The 7,500-nt window shown below is 41.4% G+C and overlaps 1 protein-coding gene across 1 annotated transcript in view; it reads right to left on the bottom strand.

Annotated features, from left to right (window-relative positions):
* The window catches only part of LOC138964887 (calmodulin-like), a gene marked incomplete in the record, with an annotated part of 27,125 nt that overhangs the window by 1 nt on the left and 19,624 nt on the right, over positions 1-7,500 (bottom strand). The window contains 1 exon segment of the mRNA XM_070336959.1: positions 1-22. This exon segment is cut by the window's left edge and continues 1 nt beyond it.

The following is a 7,500-nucleotide window of genomic DNA, read 5'->3' as shown; positions in this document are numbered from 1 at the left end:
TTTAGTCAAAACTTGACTAAATGTAAAAAGAATAAAGAAAGACAGAAAGAAAGAAAGAAAGAAAGAAAGAAAAAAAGAGAGAAGGAAAGAAAGAAAGAAAGACGTACAGACAGACAAAAGGAGCACTAATTATAAGAAATGTTCCTAGATCGGTTACATTTATCATCCTACATAATCATACACCACCGAACAGGTCAACGCTCACAGGTCTTGATTCTTTAAAAACCTGAGAGCAAAAAACTCGGTCTTTAGAGGGAACTAATTCGCCGTCGACCGATCAAACAGGTTGGTTTCTTCTCATCCCCTCTCTCTCCTGCGGAGACACATTTCCATCAAAATTCCAGGATCTGACTCATGCTGCATAGTTCTCGTGTCATCAAGCACTCATACGATAGGAGTGGATGAGTCGCACTTCTTCAAAAGAATCCATGCTCATAGTTTGCAAGGCAAGGCAAGGCAGGCAAGGCAAAGTTTATTTGAAAACAACTACCTAGGGTTACATGAATTTGAATTTGAAAAAAAAACATATTGCCAAATATGAGACTGAAGTTTAACTCAATGTTCAACATCGTTTTGATAAAGCGTCTTGATAGAGGCATCGGTCTTGAATTACAGAGTCAACATTTGGTCTGCACCAGTTGACTCTGTCATCAGAGTTTTGTTGCAACATGTTTGTGGATATCATGTTAGAAATAAAAGTTGATCAAACTGTCTGGTATAGATCAAAGATTGATTATGTAATCTTATTAGAGGCCTTGTCCTTGCAACACTAAAGACGTCCTTGTATGCGTGGTTATATCGCGAGATTGATGGCTTAGTCCAGATACAATTTTAGCTCATTTATTGCAAGAAGCGCATGAGCATAAAAGAAAGAGAAGATCGCAGCCATCAATTTATTGCAGTTAATGATTTCCTGGTAGGGTCGAAGGAGACGAGGGAGCAAAAAGAAGGAGCACGTTTGATTGCCTCTGCAGAAAAAGTAATAATCAACGCAAAAACTGACTGGATTTTGCCGATGAAGCCTTCCAGTCTATAGGCAGTGATTTTCTTTGCCTAGAATGATCTGAAATTGAGAAAGGGAAGACGCCACGACACGTCTTCGAATCCTTGCAATACTGCGACTTTTCAATAAAACTTAGTTTCTTGATTGACTGTAAATATTGTTATTAGTACTTTTCTTTTTTAATTGATTGTACAGCGCTTTGAGAACGGTCCCTCTGCATAGCTGCGCTGTACGCAAATCTTATATTATCATCATTTTTGACAATTAACGCCTTCTTATCTGAGAGCCTCACATTTCGGCCACGAACTTTCGCGGTAGGCGTTAGTGCTCGGTCAGTGACTCATGGAATTCACAAGCTGACCAGTCATTACGCTGTGTGAACCTTCAGCTGATTGACTGTTTTTGGTCAGCAAACTCTTGGATTCTGGCGGACTGCTAGTGGGGTGGAAATGTGTGAGAGAGAGAGAGAGAGAGAGAGAGAGAGAGAGAGAGAGAGAGAGAGAGAGAGAGAGAGATCAAGACCAGACAGACAGACAGACAGACAGACAGACAGACAGACAGACAAACAGAGAGGCAGAGGTTCGAGTTGCAGTTTGTAAGTATATCACCACCCACCAGGAATAAGGTGTTTAACATGTTCAGTTACAAACATTTGCAATTTTCTGTGCTTCGGTAAATCTTTGGTGACTGTGATTTATCAACGCGATCTTTTTTTTCCCTTCCCGTCCTATTTGTTGTCCTTGAGGGCAGTGAACTGTTTACAATTTGTGCTGGTGTACACTGATATTTGAACTCGATCAAAGAGTCACGGGATTCATAAGGTTTTAGGTTGAATAGATGACATCATGCACAAGGAATGCCTTAAAAATAAATGTTGAATGTTCAATTACTCACATTTATAATTCTGTTTAGGGTAGTCTTCCGAGACGGTGTATGCATTCTCCAATAGACAATGTCTTAGTTATTTACGCGTTTTAGACCCATACAGCCTGAAATGAGTACGCGCTCGCGAGATTACAGATTTGAATTCGTGAATCCAACGCCGGCTTCCATATGTCCGGACGAACGCGTAGGCTACTCAGCATCACGGAATAAATGAAGTTGGGACCCTTGAAGATTCTCTTACACAACCATGTGTCGATTGATTTTCATTTTAAGTCTTCTTCTTCTTGTCGATCAAACTTCTTAGGCTATATTGTCAGTCCGGACAGCGAGACGAAATTCATTTGAGTAATTAGCATAGTTGCGGAGCATGGTCGTTCAAATTACTTCTGATGTGTCTAAATTACAGCGTGTTGAATGTCCCTTGAACGCCGTGAGGTTTCATTTCCAGAAGCCGTCTTCAAAGGGGCTCCTTCAATATTATACTTTCAACACTTTCTACCCCACCTATGTTGACCAAGTTGGTTTTAGCCGAGACCAGCTGTGCTGCAGCAGGTCACTCAGAATTGTAGTAACTGTGTAGTAACTGTGTATCAACACGCTGGAATGCAGGCGTTAGATCGACGTTACAGGAAGCGATTGAAGCTAACACATAGTCTGAGCGGATATATCCGTACCTGGTCAGATAGAGCCACATGAGTGGGTACGGATATATCCGTACATGGGAGACAATGAGTTAAAGATGCTGCTCCGCTCAGAGCACTGTTGAAGCAACTATTTGTCTTTTTGTCGCAGATAAGGATATACACAGTCAAATTATTTTCACAACTATCGCGCAGATAACTATACACATACCGTTAGTGTTGCCAACCAAACGAAACCTTTTTCAGTTTGTCAGCTCGCATCTCCCACTGTAATGTAATTAACATTTTCCGTGATCACGGTATTGGGCTGTGTGCGTTATGTCAAAACGGACCCAAATAACATGTTTTACAATTTTCTTCAGTAATCAAAGACAATGTCTTGACGTAAACTACCCCAGAACGAAAGAAGTTTCTCTTTTGTCATGACTAAGACTTCCATGTAGGTTTTTGATGTAATTAGTTCACGTGCGGGACCTGATCAAGGCTTACGGGCCTGCCCGAACCATAATGAAAATTAATTCTTAAAAAAATCGCAATTTTCGACTCCTTGCAAAAAGGTCAATGAAACGTTGTTTTCTTTCAAATGGATAGATGCCTGAGGCATGAATGAAAGCCCTAGGGGCTCTGTGGAACTGGAAGCGACAAGCACAGTAACTTTAACTACTTCAGATTTTAAGTAACACACATGCATCACCGACCGTAGTTCTATCTCCACGCGTTATTTTTCTTCACATTTCCTTGTTTATTTTTGGGTTTCTGCTGCCGATCGAATGCTTTATTACCTGCATTCATTTAATTTTGCCGTTGATCTACCTGTCATTTCTGTTGTCCACCCGTCCGTCCATCCATTCATTCATCTTTTGCTTTATTCGGTCATTCATTCCTGGGTTCATTCATTCCTTCATTCACGTGGCTAACGATGTATGTCATTTGTATTCTTTTCTTTTCTCCCTCCACGTTGGAATCCTCATCCGCCTCATCATCGCCATTCTTTGGCAATTTCCAGCAAGAGAGAAGCACGTGACTCCCGCTGTGGGAGTGCTGTTCTGCCACTGTCTGACTGTGCCTACCGTCTCACCATTAACCCCATTGATCCAAAATGGCTGCTTCATAAGGATAAGAACAGAGACACGCCGATCCCTTCCCCCCAAAATTCAATCTGGAGAAGATATTTAGCGTTCTATTTTGGTGATTTGGCCGGTTATTTGTAGACAAATCAAAGACACCCCCCGTTGTCAATGAAGATTTCGATCGTTCCACCTTGAGTGGCGTCTTCATTGCTACCGCGTTCCGCGACTCAGTATATCTCTGGAGATGATAGTCGCCACCTGAAACTGCCGATGGTTTTGCTGGTTGATTTTGTTTTGGAGAAGTTACGGGATCACCGAACGAGGACAGCAGGAGCGCGCATGCACACTTCCAGTTTGTTTCTATCCTTCGTAAACTTGCTGCTAGCTTTCCGGCACTGGGAGGAAGCGACCCGAATTTCCCAGCATCGGGATTATAAAGTAAATAAAAATGAAAATGAAACGTCGTGCAGAGCGAAGGCGGAACTTGGACGTCTTCAAACATGATGGACGTAATCAAAACAGGTGTCGCGGAGCTATATATATATACTATATACTAGAGGTATACCCGGCTTCGCCGGGTGAATCGCGAGACAGAGACAGACAGCGTGGCGGTTCGCCGTCTCAGAGCACGTGTTGAACATTTTCATCCACCAGTTTGTGCCCACACAAAGGAAGGCAAGAACATACAGAGAGACAAAAGCCCCCAGACCCCATCACAAACAGAACTCTACAATCCACAGGTGTTGCCTGGCGAGCTAGCTATAAATAGCTCACAACTTCTAAGGCGAACAACTCTGCAGAGTCTGCTTTGAAGGGCGACGGTAGTCTCCCTGTCACACTCGACCCCCTTTGAATGAACTTTGTCCCCAAAGTTCCCAACCATGGACCCGCCAAGCTTAGGTCCCTCCCAGGTTGGTGGAATGGGAAGAGCACGAAAATGATTCAGTGGCCTGAACATTTCATGTCGAGTCCCATCCCTGTCGACGACGCCAAATGTAACCGAGTGCCGAAACACCACAATCACCTTTGAAGGCGAAGTCCACTCAAACGGGATTGAGAATGTTAGAGCTTATTTCTAAGCCCTATAATAACTGTTATGGCTTCTCAAAGGAAGGCCCGAACATACAGACACACCAAAGCCACCAGACCACATCACAAACAGAACTCTACAATCCACAGGTGTTGTCCCCCCCCCCACACACACACACACACACACACACACACACACACACACACACACACACACACACACACACACACACACACACACACACACACACACACACACAGAGAAGCCGTATATATATATGTATATCTATATTTATAAATATATAGAGATAGATGACAGTGTATTTTTCGCGTGGCTATAAATTGATTCGACCTTTGCACTTTTACAGTGAGAACAACTTACGGGTGCAAGGAAAGCGTTCTGGACAGTGCAGTGACCTTCTAAAAATAGTAACGTGCAGTGACATTCTAAAAATAGTAACGGGAATATGGATTGACGCCACACGAAGGAAGGGAGATAAACGCGCAAAACACTGGAGAAGATAAGGAAGAGTTACTGGGAATGGATGTAGTGGATCTACAGAAAAACCAAAATCGGTTCAGCGCTGCGCGCTGAGAGCACCTGTTCAAAATTCTCATCGACCAGGTTGTGTATGGGGTCTACCTGAATATGCCCACCAAATTTGAAGCAGATCCATCGAGAACTTTGGCCGTGCATCGCGGACAGACAGACAGACAGACAGACAGACAGACAGACACAAGCCGTATATCTTCATACTGTCGGAAGTTCGTGATGGATAACGTTTAGAATTAAATGTCACGCTCTCACGACAAGGCCATTAGGAACATGAGATACAGGATGGAATCTCAGCTTATAATTGTACATGAGCAACTCTGCTGATCTCGTGTTCGGGAAAACATTTGGCGATCATAGCTTCTTCATTACCGCGCTTTTATTAGGTACAATTTTTTGGTTAAACCATTCAGGTCTCTCTGTCTTTTCTTTCAGTCTTTTTTTCTTTGTATCTTTCTTTGTATCTTTCTTTGTATCTATCTTTCTTTGTATCTGTCTTTCTTTGTATTCTATCTTTCTTTCTTTCTTTTCCGAAAACTCAATATCAGATTCTGTTTGCCGGAATGTTAGATTGTCCACACATTTGTGTCAGTTTTGTTGGCCGTTTTTAAGTGTATCCATGTGCTAAGTTAATAATCAAAAGTAAAATCGAAGACAAACGATATCGTGAGTTGACAAGGCTGCGGAAACTGCATTGACAGGGGAAAAAGCTGCTTCAGAACTGCTGAAAATACTCAATGAAGTTAACTTTTATATACAAGAAAAAAGCTCGGCTTTATTCACTTGTTCTCTCAAAAGGCTTTCCTCAAAATTAATTCTCTCCGTGATGTTTTTCGTCAAATAAGCTTAGATTTCAACGAAAGCTTTCACCGCAAAGAAAATCAAATGTAAAAGAAAAACAAGTCGCGTAAGGCGAAAATACAATATTTAGTCAAGTAGCTGTCGAACTCACAGAATGAAACTGAACGCAATGCCATTTTACTCGTAGCATCGTCAGGCCACCGCTCATGGCAAAGGCAGTGAAATTGACAAGAAGAGCGGGGTAGTAGTTGCGCTAAGAAGGATAGCACGCTTTTCTGTACCTCTCTTTGTTTTAACTTTCTGAGCGTGTTTTTAATCCAAACATATCATATCTATATGTTTTTGGAATCAGGAACCGACAAGGAATAAGATGAAAGTGTTTTTAAATTGATTTGGACAATTTAATTTTGATAATAGTTTTTATATATTTAATTTTCAGAGCTTGTTTTTAATCCGAATATAACATATTTATATGTTTTTGGAATCAGCAAATGATGGAGAATAAGATAAACGTAAATTTGGATCGTTTTATAAATTTTTATTTTTTTTTACAATTTTCAGATTTTTAATGACCAAAGTCATTAATTAATTTTTAAGCCACCAAGCTGAAATGCAATACCGAACCCCGGGCTTCGTCGAAAATTACTTGACCAAAATTTGAACCAATTTGGTTGAAAAATGAGGGCGTGACAGTGCCGCCTCAACTTTCACGAAAAGCCGGATATGACGTCATCAAAGACATTTATCAAAAAAATGAAAAAAACGTTCGGGGATTTCATACCCAGGAACTCTCATGTCAAATTTCATAAAGATCGGTCCAGTAGTTTAGTCTGAATCGCTCTACACACACACACACACACACGCACGCACGCACGCACACACGCACACACGCACGCACATACACCACGACCCTCGTTTCGATTCCCCCTCGATGTTAAAATATTTAGTCAAAACTTGACTAAATATAAAGACTGCTATAGTATGGTGACCAGTGCTTACAAGCATTTTGGAGCTTTTTATTTAGACCCTGCATCATGATACCTTGATTACATCTCTACAAGATAACTCTACAACGAGCTTCCTTCAAACGGATGCTCAGCGACATTTATCGCTCTTCGGTAATAAAGCAGACACGATAAGCGTAATATGTTTAGATATCCAACGCTCCGCGAATTTTATGATATACTGCGTCATCCAATAGCCTGGATGCAAAGTTGATTGTATATATATATATAAAGTTCCACAGCCTCACGACCCATCCTTATGGAGGAATTCATTTAAATATAAAAATATAGACGTGACACATTCTGCGCATGGGCGCATAAAAACAGGGTTCATTGGATGATGTTATATTAAAACAAGTCGCGTAAGGCGAAAATACAATATTTAGTCAAGTAGCTGCCATTTTTCAGCAAGACCGTATACTCGTAGCATCGTCAGTCCACCGCTCATGGCAAAGGCAGTGAAATTGACAAGAAGAGCGGGGTAGTAGTTGCGCTAAGAAGGATAGCACGCTTT

This window comes from Littorina saxatilis, linkage group LG1 (assembly GCF_037325665.1).
Source record: "Littorina saxatilis isolate snail1 linkage group LG1, US_GU_Lsax_2.0, whole genome shotgun sequence".
NCBI classification, from domain to species: Eukaryota; Metazoa; Mollusca; class Gastropoda; order Littorinimorpha; family Littorinidae; genus Littorina; species Littorina saxatilis.
Note: the sequence above shows the minus strand (reverse complement) of the source record. Positions and strands in the feature narration are given on the sequence as shown.